Source organism: Papio anubis, chromosome X (genome assembly GCF_008728515.1).
Source record: "Papio anubis isolate 15944 chromosome X, Panubis1.0, whole genome shotgun sequence".
In the NCBI taxonomy this organism is placed as follows: domain Eukaryota; kingdom Metazoa; phylum Chordata; class Mammalia; order Primates; family Cercopithecidae; genus Papio; species Papio anubis.
Window position 1 is genome coordinate 137,592,868 of NC_044996.1, and position 22,499 is coordinate 137,615,366.

Sequence of the window (22,499 nt, forward strand, 5' to 3'; positions counted from 1 at the left end):
ATTCAGAAGGTTCTTTTTCAGCTGCACTGCATTTCCATCGGGGAAAATGCCAACCCTCGGAATAAGAGCTTGTGTTATAGAGACATGATGTAGTTGCTAAAGCAAAGTGATTATAATTGAATTGTGATTCTTTCTCCTGTAACTTGAGTTGTACCATTTTGTGTTGATGTGATAAAATCTGAATTCTTTGTTAAGTGACGGCTTCAACATGCACAGGTCATATGACATTTTAAATATTTCATTGTATTTTCAGTTTTTACTTTTAGCTAACTGAACATGACCCTAGAACTACTATTTTTTCTTTTACTTCTTTCTTTCTTTCTTTTTTTTTTTTTTTTTAAGACAGCAACCAAATGTGCTTGTCTTTTAAGGGACATATATGTCAAGAGTTTTGAAGGATGCTACAGTAACTAATTTGGATGGCACTGGAATTAAAATCCAGCATGTATTTTTGCTGGATGTGACTTTCAGGAAAAGATCTTATAACTTGTTACAGTTCCAAAGCCATTACACAATATACAGTCATGTGTCACTTAATGATGGGATAAGTTCTGAGAAATATTTCCTTAGGTGATTGCATTGTTATTCAAATATCATAGGTTATAGGTAAATAAACCTAGATGGTGTAACCTACCACACATCTAGGCTACATGGTATATAGCCTGTTCTAACAAAGCTGTAAACTTCTACAGCATGATATTGTACTGAATACTATAGGAAGTACTGAATACTAACTCAACATAAGTATTTATGTATCTAAATAAATTTAAACAGGGAAATGGTACAATAAAAATACAGTATAAAAGATAAAAAATGGTACACCTGTGTAGGGCACTGACCATGAAACCATGAATGGAGCTTGCAGACTTGGGAGTTGCTCTGGGTGAGTTAGTGAGTGGTGAGTGAATGTGAAGGCCATTACTGTATAATACTGCAGACTTTATAAACACTGTACACTTAGGCCCCACTAAATTTATTTTTAAATGTCTTTAATAAATTAACCTCAGCTTACGGTAACTTTTTTACTTTATAAGCTTTTAGATTTTTGAAAACTTTTTGACTCTTGTAATAGCACTTAGCTTAAAACACACATTGATGGTTGTACAAAAATATATTTTTCTTTATATCCTTATTCTATCATACAAGATTTTTCTACTTTTAAATTTGTTTATTTTTTTACTTTTTAATTTTTTGTGAAAAATGAAGACACAAATACACCCAGTAGCCTAGGCCTACACAGGAGTCAGGGTCATCAATATCAGTGCTTTCCACCTCCACATATGGTCCCACTGGAAGGTCTTCAGGGACATGGAGCTGTCATCTCCAATGATAACATTGCCTTTTTCTACAACACCTTCTGAAGGACCTGCCTGCTGTTGTTTTACAATTTATATATATATGCAATACACTTTAAAATAATAGTAAAAGTATATAGTATAATAAATATGTAAACTAGTAATGTAGTTGTTTATTATCAAGTATTATGTGCTACACATAATTGTATGCATTGTTTTAGAAGACTGGTAGCACAATCAGTTTTATTTTATTTTATTTTATTTTTTGAGATGGAGTCTTACTCTGTCACCAGGCTGGAGTGCACTGGCGCAATCTTGGCTCACTGCAACCTCCACCTCCCAGGTTCAAGCGATTCTCCTGCCTCAGCCTCCCGAGTAGCTGGGATTATGGGCACGCACCCCCACGCCCGCAAATTTTTGTGTTTTTAGTAAAGTCAGGGTTTCCCCATGTTGGTCGGGCTGGTCTCGAACTCCTGCACTCAAGTGATCCACCCACCTTGGACTCCCAAAGTGCTGGGATTACAGGTGTGAGCCTCTGTGCCCAGCTGCAGTCGATTTTTTTTTACACCCCCATCACCGTAAATATATTAGTAATGCCTTGTGCTGTCACATTACAAAGGCTATGACATCATTAGGCAACAGTCACTTTTCAGCTCCATTATAATCTTATGTGACCACCTCCATATATGCAGTCTGCCATTAACCAAAATTTTGCTACACAGCATATGACTGTAATTGATTCAAGATCAGTTATTTGAAAATGTAACTCCTTCCTACTAATAGAATAGTCTTTATAACACTGGAATTGAAAATCCTTTTCCAAATGATGGAATATAGTAGCAGAAAACAGAATCCCTACTTTAGTGCTAGAGAGATAGTTTATTTTTCAAGGTCATGTGACCCTTACTGAGCTCCAACTTTGCAGTGTGCATAAAAAGCCTCTGTTTCTTCCTAAGTCAAGGAATGGAAGACAGGACCCTGGAGTGTCTGGGAGATACTTCTACAAGTGCCAGGTGCTTAGTGCCAAGGCAACTGGTTAGAAGCGAGTTAACCTGAGTTATTTTTCCATCAAGTGATTCTGGAATTTCTATGAAAACAACAATTGACCTGGAGACCCCAGTAGTTACGGAAGAAATCTGGGCTTTCAATCATCACCTACTTTTGACTCCAGTCTATTCCAGAACTAGGCATTTAGCCTCTATTATGAATACTCTCCTCACTGGCAAAGAAAAGGAGGTGGGTAATGATTACCTAAACTTCAGAGCTGTCTATAAGCATAATTTGTGGCCAAGTGTGGTGGCTCACATCTGTAATCCCAGCACTTTGGGAGGCTGAGGTGGGCAGATCACTTGAGGCCAGGAGTTCTAGACCAGCCTGGTCAACATGGTGAAACCCTGTCTCTACTAAAAATACAAAAATTAGTCGGGCGTGGTGGTGGACACCTGTAGTCCCAGCTACTTGGGAGGCTGAGACAGGAGAATTGCTTTAACACAGGAGGTGGAAGTTGCTGTGAGCCAAGATCACACCACTGCACTCCAGTCTGGGTGATAGAGCGAGACTCTGTCTCAAAAAAAAAAAAAAAGAAAAAGAAAAGAAAAAAGATGAATTGTGATAGATAATGCTTAGTAAAGGTGCAATGGAAATTGCTAATTCAGCAACATATAAGCCATTTTATGGTATCATTAGGCAGAGAAACTCCATATACCTAAGGTGAATAATGTTTCTACCTGTACCATATCTCTCTCTGATAGTCTAAGCTAGGGATTCTCAAAGTGTAGTGTTTGAACCAGCAACATCAGCATCTTTTGGAAACTGGATAGAACTGCAAATTCTTTTTTTTCTTTTTTTTGAGATGGAGTCTTGCTCTGTTGTCCAGACTGGAGTACAGTGGCACGATCTCAGCTCACTGCAAGCTGTGTCTCCCGGGTTCACACCATTCTCCGCCTCAGCCTCCTGAGTAGCTGGGACTACAGACACCCGCCACCACGCCCGATTAATTGTATTTTTAGTAGAGATGGGGTTTCACCGTGTTAGCCAGGATGGTCTGGATCTCCTGACCTTGTGATCCGCCCGCCTCGGCCTCCCAAAGTTCTGGGATTACAGGCATGAGCCACCGCACCAGGCCTAGAACTGCAAATTCTTAGGCCCCACCCAAGATCTATTGAACAGAAACTCTACTGGTGGGGTCCAGCTATCTGCATGAACAAACCTCCAAGAATTACGATGCATAGTCAAGTTTGAGATTCATGACTCTAATCCAGAGGTCAGCAAACTTTTTCTGTAAAAGGCCAGATGGTAAACACTGCTGGCTTTGCAGGCAATATGGTCTTCACCTCACCTACTCAACTCTGCTGTTTTAGCCTGAAAACAGCTATAGATAGGACGTAAGTTAATTGGGTTTGGCTGTGTTCCAGCAAAACTTTATGAAAAAAGCAGCTGGATTTGGTCAATGAGACATAATTTGCTGACCCCTACTCTAAAATAATTCTTACTAATTTTAGACCATTTGGGCTTGTTTTATGTGAGTTGATTGAAAGCATTCATCTATGTATGTTATTTGTAAAAATAGATTCTCTTTATATAAAACGTATGTCTGTCTATTCCTGAGTACAGATTCAAAACATCATTTTTTATTATCTGAATTTGTAAGTTTCATGTGTAAATAGAAAAGGAGATGCTTATGATAAAGTTAATGTCATTTTATTATAATTAAAATTATCACATAATATATTAATTAAGATATTCATATAACAAAATGTTAATATTCTCTTTAAATATCATTACTAACACATAATCAACAAACTCTTACCTTGGATTTTATTACATAGTTTAGAACTTTTATTGCATGTCATAATCTTTGTAGTATAATAAACAAATTTTAACATCTCCTCTAACCACAGGAGATCATATATGTCATTGCCCTTACCTTACAGCTAATAAATAGTTGTTCATTTCAGAAATTGGGCAGTTGAAACTGTGTGAACATGAACCATTCATCATTACAGATGCCCCTGATCACATAGATACATGGTATCCAGCAGTTGCAACTTACAAAGTGTTATCAGTCCAAGATCTGATTAGTTCTGCAAATTTAGATGACTCATTTTCCAATATTTTCAAGTTGCAGCCCCATGTTTTCATACATGTCATTTCTGATTTGCCGTTAAGCATGTTCTGGTAAATTGTTTCTCCCAACTGCTCATGCAGTGTTTTGAACTGGTGCCATAGTAGATTTATTTTCTTCCCTTCAGTATAGACAGATACATGTGCTTATTTCCAAACCTCATCAACTGACACTGAGGACCAGGAAGCAAAACCTAAGTGACTGAAAGTTGTTTCAAGTTATTCTTTGATTGGCTTTTGGAATGAGTTTGATGCAATCTCCTCGCTTTTCTAGCCAGGGCTGTTTGGCCAAGTTATCTGTCCTCAACCATTCCCCTTTCGGCTGTAATACTGTTTTGCCAAACACAGAAACAATAATGTAGATAGGTCACACTTACGGTTTTCAGAATTTTTTTTCATACAAGGAAGTTTTCTTAAAATGTATAAATCTCTTTTTTTCTAAATCCACAAACAAGATTTAATAATATAACACACATTGTAATACATTTTGTAAATATTTGCATATGAATATGCACAATATACAGTAAATGTAAGCCATTTTATATTTCCTTGCATTTCTTAAAATCAAAGCCAATGAAAAACATTTTAAGTACAATCACATAATTTACTGATCAAAGAAAAATTTTCTAACTCTTCTATAAACTTACAGAGCCTGGAATTTTTATCAAATAAATTTTGGATACCTTATAGCGCTCGCATAGTCAGTTTTTTAAATTTTTTTTAAATTTAGCTTTTATTTTCAGTAGAGACAGAGCCTTACTATGTTGCCCAGGCTAGTTTCCAACTCCTGGGCTCAAGTGATTCTCCCACCTCAGCCTCCCAGAGTGCTGGGATTACAAGCAATGAGCCACCGTGCTTTCCTTATAAAAGCGTCCTTATAAAAAAAAAAAAAGCCACTCTAAATATTTGCGAGATACTGAGTGAATGGATGGATTAACATATCAATTAACTAATAAAGCAGTGTCTGAATTTAGGAGAAATTCTTTTTTTTTTTAAGGAACATTATTTAAAATGTATTTAACAGCTCTATGCAACTTCTCCAGAATGATGGACATTGCCCTATGTACATATATGAAAAATGTATATATTTATTTACAGCATTTATTTACAGCATTTACTCCTTGATTAGTGTATTCTCTTTATGTTATATGTTTTTTTCTACAAATGACTGTAAAAGCCTATTTGGTTATGATACAATTTCTATAAGCACTAAAACAACCAAACTAATAGTCCCATCCCTATTTATGTTGAATATTTGAAAGTTGTTGTTTGGGTCATTTTTAAGCATGTTCATATCTCTTTTTCTGAATTTGACTTTGTAATACTTTTTTATTTTTTAATTTATTTTAATTTATTTTGAATTTTTAAAAATTTTTTTATTATACTTTAAGTTCTAGGGTACATGTGCACAATGTGCAGGTTTGTTACATATGTATACAAGTGCCATGTTGGTGTGCTGCACCCATTAACTCATCATTTACATTAGGTATATCTACTAATGCTATCCCTCCCTGCTACCCCCTCCCCACAATAGGACCCAGTGTGTGATGTTCCCCTTCCTGTGTCCAAGTGTTCTCATTGTTCAATTCCCATCTATGAGTGAGGACATGCAGTGTTTGGTTTTCTGTTCTTGAGATAGTTTGCTGAGAATGATGGTTTCCAGCTGCACCCATGTCCCTACAAAGGACACAAACTCATCCTTTTTTATGGCTGCATAGTATTCCATGGTGTATATGTGCCACATTTTCTTAATCCAGTCTGTCATTTATGGACATTTGGGTTGGTTCTAAGTCTTTACTATTGTGAATAGTGCTGCAATAAACATACATGTGCATGTGTCTTTATAGCAGCATGATTTATAATCCTTTGGGTATATAGCCAGTAATGGGATGGCTGGGTCAAATGGTATTTCTACTTCTAGATCCTTGAGGAACTGCCACACTATCTTCCACAATGGTTGAACTAGTTTACACTCCCACCAACAGTGTAAAAGTGTTCCTATTTCTCCGCATCCTCTCCAGCACCTGTTGTTTCCTGACTTTTTAATGATCGCCATTCTAACTGGTGTGAGATGGTATCTCATTGTGGTTTTGATTTGCATTTCTATAATGGCTAGTGATGATGAGCATTTTTTCATGTGTCTGTTGGCTGCATAAATGTCTTCTTTTGAGAAGTGTCTGTTCATATCCTTTGCCCACTTTTTGATGGGGTTGTTTGTTTTTTTCTTGTAAATTTGATTGAGTTCTTTATAGGTTCTGGATATTAGCCCTTTGTCAGATGAGTAGATTGCAAAAATTTTCTCCCATTCTGCAGGTTGCCTGTTCACTCTGATGATAGTTTCTTTTGCTGTGCAGAAGCTCTTTAGTTTAATGAGATCCCATTTGTCAATTTTGGCTTCTGTTGCCATTGCTTTTGGTGTTTTAGACATGAAGTCCTTGCCCATGCCTATGTCCTGAATAGTATTGCCTAGGTTTTCTTCTAGAGTTTTTATGGTTTTAAGTCTAACATTTAAGTCTCTAATCCATCTTGAATTAATTTTTGTATAAGGTGTAAGGAAGGGATCCAATTTCAGCTTTCTATTTGTGGATAGCCAGTTTTCCCAGCACCATTTATTGAATAGGGAATCTTTTCCCCATTTCTTGTTTTTGTCAGGTTTGTCAAAGATCAGATGGTTGTAGTTGTGTGATGTTATTTCTGAGGACTCTGTTCTGTTCCATTGGTCTATATCTCTGTTTTGGTACCAGTACTATGCTGTTTTGGTTACTGTAGCCTTGTAGTATAATTTGAAGTCAGGTAGCGTGATGCCTCCAGCTTTGTCCTTTTGGCTTAAGACTGTCTTGGCAATGTGGGCTCTTTTTTGGTTCCATATGAACTTTAAAGTATTTTTTCCAATTCTGTGAAGAAAGTCATTGGTACCTTAACGGGGATGGCACTGAATCTATAAATTACCTTGGGCAGTATGGCCATTTTCACAATATTGATTCTTCCTATCCATGAGCATGGAATGTTCTTCCATTTGTTTGTGTCCTCTTTTATTTCATTGAGCAGTGGTTTGTAGTTCTCCTTGAAGAGGTCCTTCACATCCCTTGTAAGTTGGATTCCTAGGTATTTTATTCTCTTTGAAGCAATTGTGAATGGGAGTTCACTCATGATTTGGCTCTCTGTCTGTTATTAGTGTGTAAGAATGCTAGTGACTTTTCCACATTGATTTTGTATCCTGAGACTTTGCTGAAGTTGCTTATCAGCTTAAGGAGATTTTGAGTTGAGACGATGGGGTTTTCTAAATATACAATCATGTCATCTGCAAACAGGGACAATTTGACTTCCTCTTTTCCTAATTGAATAACCCTTTATTTCTTTCTCTTGCCTGATTGCCCTGGCCAGAACTTCCAACACTATGTTGAATAGGAGTGGTGAGAGAGGGCATCCCTGTCTTGTGCCAGTTTTCAAGAGGAATGCTTCCAGTTTTTGCCCATTCCAGTATGATATTGGCTGTGGGTTTGTCATAAATAGCTCTTATTATTTTGAGATATGTTCCATCAGTACTGAATTTATTGAGAGTTTTTAGCATGAAGGGCTGTTGAATTTTGTCAAAGGCATTTTCTGCATCTATTGAGATAACCTTTTTATTTTTATTTTTTGTCTTTCGTTCTGTTTATATGCTGGATCACATTTATTGATTTGTGTATTTTGAACCAGCCTTGCATCCCAGGGATGAAGCCCACTTGATCATGGTGGATAAGCTTTTTGATGTGCTGCTGGATTCGGTTTGCCAGTATTTTATTGAGGATTTTTGCATCGATGTTCATTAGGGATATTGGTCTAAAATTCTCTTTTTTGTTGTGTCCCTGCCAGGCTTTGGTATCAGGATGATGTTGGCCTCATAAAATGAGTTATGGAGGATTCCCTCTTTTTCTATTGATTATTTTAATTTATTTTGAATTTATTTTATTTCCATAGGTTATTGGGGAACAGGTGGTGTTTGGTTACGTGAGTAAGTTCTTTAGTGGTGATTTGTAAGATTTTGGGGCACCCATCACCGAGCAGTATACACTGCACTCAACTCATAGTCTTTTATCCCTCACCTCCTTCCGACCCTTTCCCCAAGTCCCCTAAGTTCATTGTGTCATTCTTATGCCTTTGCATCCGTGTAGCTTAGCTCCCACTTATGAGTGAGAAAATACGATGTTTGGTTTTCCATTCCTGAATTACTTCACTTAGAATAATAGTCTCCAGTCTCATCCAGGTTGCTGCAAATTCCATTCATTCATTCCTTTTTATGGCTGAGTAGTATTTCCTCAAATAGTAGTAGTATACATATCACGGTTTCTTTATCAAGTAGTAGTATATATATCACGGTTTCTTTATCCACTCGTTGATTGGTGGGCATTTGGATTGGTTCCACATTCTTGCCATTGCTAATCATGCAGCTATAAACATGTCTGTCCAAGTATCTTTTTTGTATAATGACTTCTTTCCCTGGGTAGATGCCCAGTACTGGGATTGCTGTATCAAATAGTAGTTTTACTTTTAATTATTTAAGAAATCTCCACACTGTTTTCCATAGTGGGTGTACTACTGAAATTCCCACCAGCAGTGTAGAAGTGTTCCCTGATCACCGTGTCCACGTAAACATCTACTGTTTGATTTTTTGATTGTGGCCATTCTTGCAGGAGTAAGGTGGTATCGCGTTGTGATTTTTATCTGCATTTTCTTGATCATTAATGATGCTGATGTATATATTTATATGTTATTATTATAACATATATATTACTTTCTTGATTAGTGTATTCACTTAAGTTGCACTTTTCTTTTCTACAAATGACTTTAAAAGCCTGTTTGGTTATAATACCATTTCTATAGGCACTAAAACAAACAAATAGCCCCATCACTATTTGTGTTCAAAATTTGAAAGTTGTCATTTTTGGGTTAATTTTAAACATGTTCATATCTCTTTTTCTAAATTAGACTTTGTAATGCTTTCTTATTTTTTAATTTACTTTAATTTATTTTTTTATTTACATAGGTTATTGGGGAGCAGGTGGCGTTTGGTCACATGGTATTTGGTTACACAAGAAAGTTCTTTAGTGGTGATTTGTGTAATTTTGGTGTGCTCGTCACCCGAGCAGTATACACTGAACCCAATTTGTAGTCTTTTATCTCTCATCCCCTTTTCACTCTTTCCCTGAGTCCCCAGAGTCCATTGTGTCATTTTATGCCTTTGCATCCTCATAGCTTAGCTCCCACTTACGAGTGAGAACATAGGATGTTTGGTTTTTCCATTCCTGAGTTGCTTCACTTAGAATAATAGGCTGCAGTCTCATCCAGGTCACTGCAAATGCCATTAATTCCTTCCTTTTTATGGCTGAGTAGTTTTCCATTGTGTGTGTATATATATACACATATATGTGTATACATGTATGTGTGTGTATATATATACACATATATGTGTATACATGTATGTGTGTGTATATATATATTATATATATAAATATATATAATATATATTATATATAATATATATATAATATATATATATATACACACCGCACAGTTTCTTTATCCACTCATTGATTGATGGGCACTAGAGTTGATTCCATGTTTTTGCAATTGCAAATTGTGCTGCTATAAACATGCGTGTGCAAGTATCTTTATCGTATAATGATTTCTTTTCCTCTGGGTAGATTCCCAGTAGTGGGATTGCTCGATCAAATGGTAGTTCTACTTTTAGTTCTTCAAGGAATCTCCACAGTGTAACGCTCTTTTAAAATATGTGCTTTTTATTTCTTGCTTGATTTTTTTTTTTTTTTGTATTTGGAAATTGATTTAGAAAGTATATATAATCCATAGAGACCTCAAAGCCCATTTTTAATGATTCATGTTACAAAACCCTCCCAAATAGTCTCAGGGTTCGGCATGGCAGGAAGTACAGGTGAAAGAAGACAAATAAGACAGAACTGGTATTCCTGAACTTGAGAAAATGAAGAACGCTGGCAATCACAATGCAGTGTGAGAAGTGTGTTATGAGAAATGCATTTATGGACCCCTCGGGGCACATGTCTGTCTCCTAGTGCAGCCCAGGAGGTATTGTCATGGAAGGCATCTCTAAGTCTCATCTCCAGAGGAGCGGCATCTGATGAGGTAGGACGATATCTCCAGGCAACAGCTAAATGCACTGGGTTATTAAAGTATTGCAATAACTCCTGCACACTTTGGGACACAAGTGTAAATTGGCACAACTCTCCTAGGAGAAATATTTGGCAACATCTGCCAATACAAATGTATTAATGATCAGATATGGGAATTCCAGCTCTCCCCAGCTGTTCCATTTTGAGAACGCCTCTGCAGAGACACTTGCATTACGGGGTGACGCGGGCAGATGCACCGCTTGTTCACAGCAGCCCCAGCCTCGCACACAGAGTTACAAACACTTCGATCTCCTCAGGAGAGGAAGGATTCAATAAAACACTGTGTGGTCAAATGGTGGGAATGCCACGACAGTCAAACACAAGAAAGACTTCTGAGATATGATGTTAGGTGAAAAAAGTGGGTTGTAAATGGATGTGTATGATATTAATATATATTATGTGAATAAGGGAATATATAGTATATATTCCCTTATTCATTATATTATGTGAATAATATAATAAATGCTTTTACTTGTTTCTTGTAAATGTATAAAGTCATATCAACGTGTATGTAAGAAGCTGACAAAAACATTTGTCTCAGTGTGTAGTGTGGTTATATGGGACTAGATACAGGACTCATTGGGGTGAAGGATGAGAGGGAGAGAGTGGTCCAAGAAACAGCTACAGACCTTCTCCAAGCTTCCACAGTCATCAGATCATGGCCCATCCCATTTCATCCCAACTCCTAGACATTTCTGTCTGCCCCACAGTAGAATATCATGTATATATATAGATACACACACACACAATTATATATACATAGATTGATAGATAGATAAATATAGATATATTCATGTTCTTGGTTTATGGCCCAAATATGATCCATGCATAACAATTAAAAGTAAAATTTTTCTCTTAAATACGTACTTTGTCAAACTTCTGCAATAATTATGAAAGCCTTAAGTTATGAATGGAGTAAAGGAAGTTTGTTATTATTATCAAACTCTCCTAGGCACAATTTTATTTTTATTATGATTTTTCTTTTAATGCCTAGAGATCTTTGTGTGTCTTTTTATATTTTTAAATATACAAGGCCATTGAAGGTTTTCTTTTGATATTAATTTTTAAATTTTTGTATTATAGTTAGAAACTTTCAGATTTTTTGAAATTTAATAAGATACTTTATGTCAAGTGGGTAACCAAGTTTTAGAAAAATTTCTGGAATGCTTGTAAAGATTGTGTGTTCTCTATTTGGTGTAGTTTTCTATAAATGTCCATTTCAAGGAGCTTATTAAACTATTAAATCTTTCATATTTATATTAGTTTGGTCTCTATGCCAGTCATAGACCATTCTCACAGCTGGTGAAAATATGCTGAATTTTTCCAGTATAATGGTGGATTTGTTCATTTCTATTTTTGTTCTATTAATTTTTATTTTATGTATATCATAGATATTGATGCCATTTAATTAGATGCATGTAGATTTAAACTGTTATAGCTATCTGAGAACTTAACAGATTTTCTCATATGGATGACTTTTTTCCAGAAGGATGACTTTTGCATTAATATTTAATTTATCTGATGTTGATACAGTTAAACCTCTTTTTCTTGGGTTAATATATATTTGGTCTTTTGTTTCCCATCTTTTTCTTTTCAAACCTTTTATGTCTTTATCTTTTTATTATAAAGTTTAATCTTTTTGTATTCATTGTGCTTATGGATTCATTTCTATCATCTTATATTGTACTTTCTATTAGTATACTTGCTGTTCATATCACTTTTATTCTGTCTATCTTGTTTGTGTTTGTTTTATTTTAGCTTGTTTATTACCATTTTATTTTCTCCTTTATTTGGTCAGAAGTCACATCCTCTAATTTTATCATTTTATTGGATATTATAGAAATATTAAAATATATATTTTTGAAGTGTGTACACAAAGAAAGTGAATGAGTAACCTGACTCTTCTTCAGAACAATATAAAGACCACACAAAGTGGGCACATAGCTGTGGAGGGACAAAGGTGATGCTGTGGCACACAGACTGAGCACACAGAGCTGGGTCTCTTCCGCAATGATGTATGTCTGTGTGAAGGATGCCAAGGCACACTCTAAGATAATGTGTGTGGGGGGGTTGGGGGGAGCATGTGCGTGAATGCGTGCATGTACACCTGATGCATACTCAGGAGTATGTGTTTATCTATGTGCACCATTGTTTTCAATTCAAAAAGTGCATAGCTTTCATTTTCACAGGAAGTTATGATGCAAAGAACATGCCTTCTACAGCAAGCACCTTTGGTACCTTTGGATAAACTTTTTTTTTTTTTTAAGACAGAGTATCGCTCTGTCGCCAGGCTGGAGTGCAGTGGCGCGATCTCGGCTCACTGCAATCTCTGCCTCCCAGGTTCAAGCGATTCTCCTGCCTCAGGTTCCCGAGTAGCTGGGACTACAGGCGCACACCACCACGTCCAGCTAATTTTTGTGTTAGTAGAGACAGGGTTTCGCCATGTTGGCCAGCCTGGTCTTGAACTCCTCAGCTCAGGTGACCCACCTGCCTCAGCCTCCCAAAGTGCTGGGATTACAGGCGTGAGCCACCGTGCCCAACCTGGATAGACATTTTAAGGTAGCATCTCATTTTTGCCATGAATTTAGGAGCTGTTTACATCCTAAAAAGCTAGATTCAACTCTGGAACTTCACCAGTCTAGGAGAGTATAGTATAAAGAAATCAATCACCATAGAAGGCGGATTAAACAGACATATTCTGAGCAGACAAGTGGAACATGAAACCACTTAAAGTAGCAGAATTGGGCCTGTGTGTTTAAAAGCACAAAAGGAACTGTGAAATATCTAAAATCCTATAGCTAAGAGAAATTTCACATGGAAAGACTGAGAAACTTCTGCAATAATTATGAAAGCTTCAAGTTATGAATGGAAAAAACAGTGTTGCAGATGTTTCTGTAATAATCTCCAAAAATGAATCTGTTGCCCACTAAAACTCAGGACAGTAAGGAAGCACAAAGTTATGGCAAGACTGGGCTAATTCTAATTCCATTGGCCATGCCTGACTGAGCATTTCATTGATTCTTTAGTGAGAAGAGATTTGAATTACAGTTGGCATCAAGAAGTAGTTACATCTCTATTTGCCAAGATCAACCATTTAGCAAAATGTAATAATTGATTCAGTAATATAGTCAGTCATTCCTAAATAATGTTTTCTGTTTGCTTTATACGTTTCTGAAGCAAAAGGACAAAACAATTATTTTTAAAAATGAAAGGTCAGTATCAAAAAGGCAAAGTCAAAATTCTGCAAGTTTTGGTGCTGAGCATGGATTGGCCAGATATACTTTATTGCTTTTGGAAATGGTTCTTGAGTGATTAATGTAGGAAATATTCTGGAAGGGCTTTCTCTGCCTTCGTGTGAAGATTTCCAGTTCCCAGGAGCCACAGAGCCTGATTCATTTGTCTATACACAATTATTATTATTATTATTATTATTATTATTATTATTATTATGCTGAGTTGTTTGAGCTCTCTCTCTCTATATATATATATATATGCACACACACACATATATATTCTGCTTATTATTCTCTCATTAAATGTATAGTTTGCAAATATTTTCTTCCATTCTTTAGGTTGTCTCTTCATTGAAAATTTATCATGCCATGCAGAAGCTTTTGAGATTCATGTTATTTCATTTGTCTGCTTTCCTTTTACTGCCTGTGCTTTGGACGTCTTACTTAAGAAGTCTTTGCCCAGACCAGTGTCCTCAAGCATTTCCCCACAGTTTTCTTTTAGTAGTTTCTTAGTTTCTGGTGATAAACTATGAGCATGTAGTTTTGACTCCATTTGCCAGTGTTGTGGACTGAAGTTGTGAGGACAGAATGCTTTGTGTTTCATAAGTTTCTATGCAAAGTTGGTTGATGACAGTGGCCTCCTAAGAAGGAACTCTGTCATGCTGGGAGTCTGGGCTAAAGCAGACAGTGAAAACACTCCGTATTGAGTCTTCAATTACCCGTAGAAGAGTGCAAATTGTAAACATTTCTATGAGTATTAGGCTGCAAGATTCAACTCTGGAATAGTTTATAGTTTTATATTAATGGAGGAACATTTTGCTTGTAAAGGAATAAACTCTGTATCCTAATTATATATTAGAGAAAATTTGGTCATTTCTTCTATGTGGCAAATATATTCATATGGGGAAATGCAATATATCGGGACAATAAGATGGATAATGCTATACTATAGGTAATAAAGATAGATAATGTGAAAAATCAGAGGTGGAATTAACATTGGAGGCAGATATGTGCATCGAAACACATGGGCTAGCCTTTTCGCCTCCTCTTCACAGAAGGGTCTGATTCTGTTTCTGTTCTGTTGTGTCTTTTTCCCTCTTCTGTGGACATGTCCGTTTATACCTTGAAACCCTTCAACTATTATTCATAGAACATTTTCCATGGTAGAAAATATTTTCTTTCGAGGCATTATCGACTAAAGCTGTTTTCATATAAACTTCCTATGTAGATTGAACCTACAATTATCTTGCTCTTTCTTAAGTTCTGGCGCTTATATACCTAAAAGCGTGCCAATTCACACTTAATAGTTTCACACCAAGTCTATACAGTCACAGAAACATGACACCCGTCATGAATGGGTCAAAGCCAGAGATGTCTCGAATGCCTCTTCAGTCCTGCATTACAGTGTAATGCAATTGCTTTCTTCTACAGCGTTGAGCGGCGGTGTAGAGGAGTGGTAGAGTCAGGGTGTCTTTGCATTTCAGAGTTTCCAATCCTGACTCTATAACCTATAAGCCAGTATAGAAAGGTACCCAAACTGCTCTGTCTCATTTGTCCAGTGGGGGCCTACTTAGGTACACCTGGGTGTGATGGATTAATTTCAGGTGTCAAATGCTGGCTGCGCCAAGAATTTGTCCAGGAACTGGTAAAGCATCGTTTCTGGGTGAGCCTGCACATGTATTCCGGAAGGTGGCGTGGGCTGAGTGGACGGAGTGGGAAGATGCCCTCAATAGAGACAGGCCCATCCAGTTCTCTGAGGGCCCAGATAGAGAGCAAGGGCAGAGGAAGGCACTTTCCTCCTCTCTGGAGCTAGGACTCTTCTTTCCTGCCCTTGGACATCAGGAACTTCAGGCTCTTTTTATACTAGGGAATTACACCATCCACTTCCTGGTTCCCCAGTTTTGGGTGTGGACTGAGTCACCTCCTGCAGCATCCCAGGGCTCCAGCTTGCAGACGGACTTTTCACCCCTAATTCCCTAATAAATCCCTCTCATCTCTTTGCACAATCACCTGTTGGTGTCTCTCTAGAAGCCCAGTCAGTCACAGGGGTAGTGCTTGGGGAGAAATGAGGACGTGCTTGGGGGCATTTCACCCTGCCTGGCCTTAGGTCAATGGGCTGCAGCTGCAGATTATTCTAGAACTTGCATCAGTGTTCAAAACAGCTGAAGGCCTTCCTCTGATGCACCCCAGCTGCAGCATTTAGACTTCTCACCATCATTTTCAGTTCCAGAGTGTTTTTGAGAGCAATTCTATGTCCCGTGTATCACTGGCGTGGGGCCAAAAACAATCCCGTCTGTGAGGTCTGGCTAGGAGTGGCTCCAATGGAGTCACAGAAATTCTTAGTCAGGCAAGACTGCATGAGTCCAAGAGGTCAGCGTAGAATATCCTGCCATGTCCTGTTTCCTGTGGTCTAATGGGACAGAGACAGCATGTGCCAGACATCATCTTATGCTGAGCTCTTTAGGTATGTGTTAGGGTGTTTTCAAATTCCCTGCTATCTTTGTACCTGAGAATCCTGCAGATCACCTGTTGTTTCGTTGGCTATTTGTCCAAAGGGGATCCTCCTTTAGGACACAGGAAGATTTGCTTTCAAAACATCAGAAGCTTGATATTTATTATTTTATTATAAAAGCCAGCTAAAGCTTTGCTGTTATATTACTTCAGTCTTTACTCATTCCACTGTTTTCAGCCTCAGCTTGTAGGTAGTTGGAGAGAAGGGAGAGGAAAATATTTAACACTCTTATTAACTAATTTAACTGTGTATTTAACATGTAGAATCAAGAAGGGCTTAAGGGAGAGATGCATTGTTGTGAATTCTCCAGCAAATAAAAAATGTATTTAAATTATTGATTTCTGATTAAGCCATTTTATTTTCTGCATAATGAATTAAAACAGTTTGTGAAAATAAATTCGGTGATATTTTTTGCATTTATAATTTCAAAATCCATAATGCTTTCCAAGCTGAAATGCCTGAAACAGAAGTCTGCCAATCATCACAATAAAACATACTTAGCCCCAATGAAAGAGAGCTAGTCAGGATGTATTTCCCAACAAATAGCAGTTAGGCTCCTATTGCCATGAAATGATGAAAAACCTTGGTTTTAAGAAGTGCCATGGATAATTTTTCCAATGCCGAAAGAATCATCACAGACTGTCACACAGCACAGAACAGATAAAATATAGCATTAAAATAAAGTGCCAAAATTGAATTCTTGAATGTAATTTTTTGTCAAAACACATTACAAACTTGTTCCCTAATATACACCAAACCCAAAAGGACCACTGACAAAGATCAGATTTACTTCAGTTTTATGCTGTCATTATGGAAAAACTATGGCAGAAAGTTCATAATTTCCCTTTGGAAAGAGATATACAACCACAGCCAATGGGCTTTCCTAAAGACAGCAGGAGCTTCATGTGGACGTTCCCCATCCATAACATACAGATATTTATTGTTCAAGTCAGTACAGCCTTGCAAATAGAAGCAGGCTTTGGAGTTATACCAGAGTATACTCATCCTTATATGAGTATTTCCATATAAAATACAAAACAAATGCTCTGCAGAGGTAGTGGCATTCAGGACATGGGACAATGCCTGTTTTGCTGGAGTTTGTAGGATTCTGTAGGAGGCAGCTACAAGTTCAACATGCAAAGCTCTGAAATCCCTTCCTAAGCTAATGAAGTGAAGCCCTGACCACACCAAGGAAAGGATGGAACAGAACTCATTTATTGTGTCTCAAATGATGCTACCATCTCTTCTAAGCCACCATTAATTTTAACATCTTTAACGCTATAAGAACAATCTATGTAACAAGTGAAAACTGCCTATAAAGTTAGTGCTTTACATCTCAAACCCTTATTATATGGAAATTCATATTTTCATAATCATATGAAAGTTTAACGTGCTATTCATTATAAGATTAAAGGACATGAGTTATTCTGTCTGTGTAATTATTAACTGGAAATTAAATTGTGGTAATTTTGTACTTTATTCTTCTTAAAATGATAATTTCCTTTCTTCTTTTGCCTGAGAACCATTCTTGAACAATAGTAATGCCTTACCTTCTAAAACAAATGATTATACATAATATATAAATATAAATGTTTTATATATGTATTTATACATAGAATATATATTTATATATAAATATCTATGTATTCTACATAAAAACATAAAAATACATATAAATATATAAACATGTATAGTAGGTTCTAGTATATATAGAAAAGACCTATGTATTTCAAACGTGTATATATAATCTATATCTATATATTTATATTTATATATTACATATAAATATAGAATCCATATTTCTATATTTGTATTTATATATTTTATATATAAATATATATAATCTAAGTTTGTATATAGTAAATTTAGTTGTATATATTTTATTTACATATATTTATATATTTGTATACAGTAAATTCTACTATATATAGAAAAGACTTGTGTATTTCTAACGTATGGAAATATGAAATGTACTTTTTGTCTCCTCAGTTGCAAAGATAAAAAGGCTTTTTTCAAGTGGATAGATTTTGTTCCACTTTGAATTTTTCTTAATCATATTAGATTGTAGGGAGGGGACGCTGAGAGGAAAGAGGATGGAGACGATTCTTCCATTGGTTTCTATAAATGAAAAGGTATTTTAACAATGAAACCTAAGTAGGTAGAATCCAGTTCTTGGTACTTGGTGTATGTGCTAGCAAGATTGCATGAAGAAACAAACGTTACAAGAAGCGGAGTCATCCCGTGAAGGGGAAACTTTTCTCCAATGCTCAGCCATGACGCAATCCTTATCCTCCTGTCTGGCTAACTGTGACATGTCCCTTTGACTTCAGTCCTCCCGTGGGACCTACCTCCCTCCCTCCCCACATACCACCTATTCCTTCCTTCTTTCCTTTCTCCCTCCCCACACCTCACCTCTTCCTCCCTCCCTCCCCACACACACCACCTCAGACGATGCGGTTTTGATTGCCGATTTCGCAGCGCCGATCTGAGGATCCTCACGTGGAGATTTCGGAAGCGTGCCGTTTTGAGATTTGATTTTAAAGCGATTTTGAAGTGCCGTCGATTTGATGCGCACTGATGATGCAGCGCCTGATTTGATTTCTGCAATTGATTGATTGAAAATGATCGATTTCGAAAATGACGGATGAAATGGACGGATTGATGCGCACGGATCGATTGATGATCGATAATGGAAACGCACGGAGATTTTGATTTCGCCAGATCGATTTGACGATTGATGATCGATTGATCGATTGTCCGCACCTGATCCGCAAAGATCCTGATCGACGATGCCCTGATCTGATCTCGGTCAGCCAAAATGATCTGATTGATCGCACCAAAACATGATTTGCAGCGGATCGATTTGATGATTTGATTTAGCGCACGGATTTGATTGAAACAAATGGATTTGATTGCGCCTTTAAAATGCAGATCTTTGATTTGATTTGCACGTGCCCGCGATCTGACGATCTGATTTCGCAGCGCACCACGCCTGAGATCGATGATTTTTGCTTTTTCTTTTCCTTTTTCATTTCCTTTCCTTTTATGACGATTTTTTCTTTTCGACGATTGAATATTTTGAGATCACCGAAATTATCGATGATTTACTCGCGGTGATCTCTTTGATCTGGCATTCAATCCGAATCCGGATGTTGTTTTGGCCGCCTTTACTTGAGCCCGAGCTGGCTCTCCTGGGTCAGTGGCTCCTCCAGCTGGGTCTCCTGCTCAGGGGTCGCCCCTGTCCCTCGGGCCACTGGCTCGGGGCAGCTCTCGCATGAGGGAGCTCCTGGCTGGGCTGGTCACTGGGGCCGTGGCCTGGCCCGCCTCCCCTCAGGGGCCGGCCATCTTGCTCGCGGCCTGTTTTCTTCCCGCCTCTCCTCCACGAGCTGCTTTTCCCTTCTTGGGCGCCCTGGTAGCCTGGAAGGACAACAGGGAGATGCCAGAAGGGCTCTGGTTGAGGGAAGAGGATGGAGGAGGCTGGGAACAGGGACTTTTCCTCAGAGGATGGTGTCAAGGGGGCTGTGCCAGGGGAGGCCGGGAGAGGATTCTGGTGAGGAAGGAGGCGAGGGGAAGCCGAGGAGGAGCTTGGGTGGGTCCCTCACCTTCTTCTTCGGGCTACTGGGGCTCTGCTGGAGAAGAGGGACTCTTCTTTCGCTCTCCTTGGTCATGGCCGGGATCCCAGGCTCTCGGCTGGACTCGCCCTTCTGACAGCTCAACGCTCTCCTAACGGCCAACCAAGGGCTGCCTGGGGTCCCTCAGAGCATACCTCCCTCCTGTGGTCTCGACAATGAGGCACATTCCCTGAGCTGTGATTGGTCAACACCCCACTACCCAGCCAATGGGAGCCCCATGGAACTGGGAGGCATTGACGCCACAAAGCCTGCACCCACCTGACTGAGGAAGGTGGCGGGGAGACATCTGAGGAGGAAGGTGGCGGGAGGACATCTGAGGAGGCAGGCGCTCTGGTTGGGCAGTGCGGGAGATTTGGGTTAGCACCCCATGATAGTTCCCAAACTGACATGGTAGCCCTCCTAAACAATTCCCCATGTTCAATTTTAGCAGACACGGGCACGGGAGGATATTTCTACCACATGGCCCCCCTTGGACACCCCCACACTCAGTGGTACATTCTATTTCTCCCACACCTGCCATCATTACCCAGTTTCCTGTATCACCTACCTAAAAATCCCCTCCATAACTGGGACGGGCTTGGGGCTATATAAAGCACGCCAATCATCCCTCTCTCTCCTATAAATTCCTCTGCTACACCTGAGGGACCATCTACTCCTTGGATGCCATGAAACAACTCTTCCACCTCACTCTTCTCCCAGCCCACATAGTGCCTCACAATTTTTCATTCTCGTGGTTTAAAGCACTAGCTTCCTAGAGGTCAAGATCAGCAAACACACTGACCTCAGCTGGGTATCTGTATCAGGCTGGGTCTCAGGAGAAGGAGACACCAAACCAACAGGATATTTGTGTGTGTGTGTGTGTGGAGAGAGAGAATGTGTGTGTGTATATTATATATCATAAATATCTATTTACTTGGCACATAGTATTCATTTATGAATAATATTATATACGTGATAATGGCTTACTCTAAGTAAGTGGCTCAAACCTTCACACAATGTGTGGGGACTTAGAAGCTGAAATTTGTAGAGCAAGAGCAAGCTTGAAACTTAAAAGCTTCATCCAACAATCAACAAACAAAGTGCAGGCTATGGTTTGGGAGAGCTATTTATAACCATATCTAATAATGCTGCTAATATCCAAAATATATATAAAAGAACTCACACAGCTCAATAGCAAACAAATAAATAGTCTGGTTAACAAATAGGCAAAGGACTTGAATAGGCATTTTAGAAAGAAAACACAACAACTGGCCAACAGGTATATGAAAATATGCTCAACATCATTAATAATCAGGAGAACGGCAAATCGAAAAACCACAGTGCATGGAGCGGGTGGTCTACACCTGTAATCCAGCACTTTGGGAGGCCGACACGGTGGATCATGAGGTCAGGAGATCGAATCCATCCTGGTTAACACGGTGAAACCCCGTCTCTATTAAAAATACAAAAAATTAGCCGGGCGAGGTGGCGGGCACCTGTAGTCCCAGCTACTCTGGAGGCTGAAGCAGGAAAATGGCGGGAACCCGGGAGGCGGAGCTTGCAGTGAGCCGAGATTGCGCCACTGCACTCCAGCCTGGGCGACAGAGGGAGACTCCGTCTCAAAAAAAAAAAAAAAGAAAAGAAAACCACAGTGAACTATGACCTCACACCTGTTAGGACGGGTATTATCAAAAAGTCAAGAGATAAAAAGTAGTGATGGCGGACAAAAAATTAGCCGGGTGTGGTGGCGGGCACCTGTAGTCCCAGCTACTCGGGAGGCTGAGGCAGGAGAATGGCTGAACTGGGAGGCGGAGCTTGCAGTGAGCTGAGATCGCGCCACTGCACTCCGGCCTTGGAGACAGAGCGAGACTCCATCTCAACAACAACAACAACAAAAAACAAAAAAGTAGTGAGGGGAAGATGTGGAGAAAATGAAACCCTTTTAGGGTGTGCAGAAAAGGGGACGTTTACACGCTGTTGACAGACATGTAATCGGTACAGCCGTTATGAAAAACAGTATAATCATTCCTTGGAAAATCAAAATAGATCTACCATATGACCCAGCAGTTCATCTGTGGAGTATGTGCCCCCCCCAAAATGAAATCCACATCTCATACAGATATCTCCAGTACTAATTGTAACTCATTAATCACACAGGAAATTAGAGTTTCTATTTGAAAAGAATGGGTTTTTTTTTTTCACCATTCTGGTATCAAATATTTATTCTAGACATCTCTTCTTATTTTTTGCTTTGTAATTACCTAGGTACTAGTACCCATTGACAGAACTAACTCATTACTCCAAGAAGAAATGAGAAATGTTGAGGAGAATGCAATGTTATACTTCTTTTCTTCAATCAGTTATTCTAGTTTTATGAAGGATTCTGTATTTAACTCTTACTCAGGTAACTCTAGTTACCATATCCATAGTACCTAATCAACAATCCTAAAACAGTAATCACACAGAATTGACTAGAATGGTTATTAAACCTTCTATGTTCAAGCAGTTTTCCTAGTAATTGCTAGTTGTTTATTCAG

General features: G+C 38.4%; 2 long non-coding RNA genes across 2 annotated transcripts in view; one reads left to right on the plus strand and one right to left on the minus strand.

Annotated features, from left to right (window-relative positions):
- LOC116271985 overlaps positions 1 to 22,499 on the plus strand; it is a 625,684-nt gene that overhangs the window by 33,661 nt on the left and 569,524 nt on the right. The gene's annotated exons all lie outside the window — the stretch shown is intronic.
- The window catches only part of LOC103880637, a 909,354-nt gene continuing 906,572 nt past the window's right edge, over positions 19,718 to 22,499 (minus strand). Inside the window, exon 7 of the long non-coding RNA XR_004180718.1 lies at positions 19,718 to 19,768. This is a non-coding gene — a long non-coding RNA (uncharacterized LOC103880637). The remainder of the gene's footprint in view (positions 19,769 to 22,499) is intronic.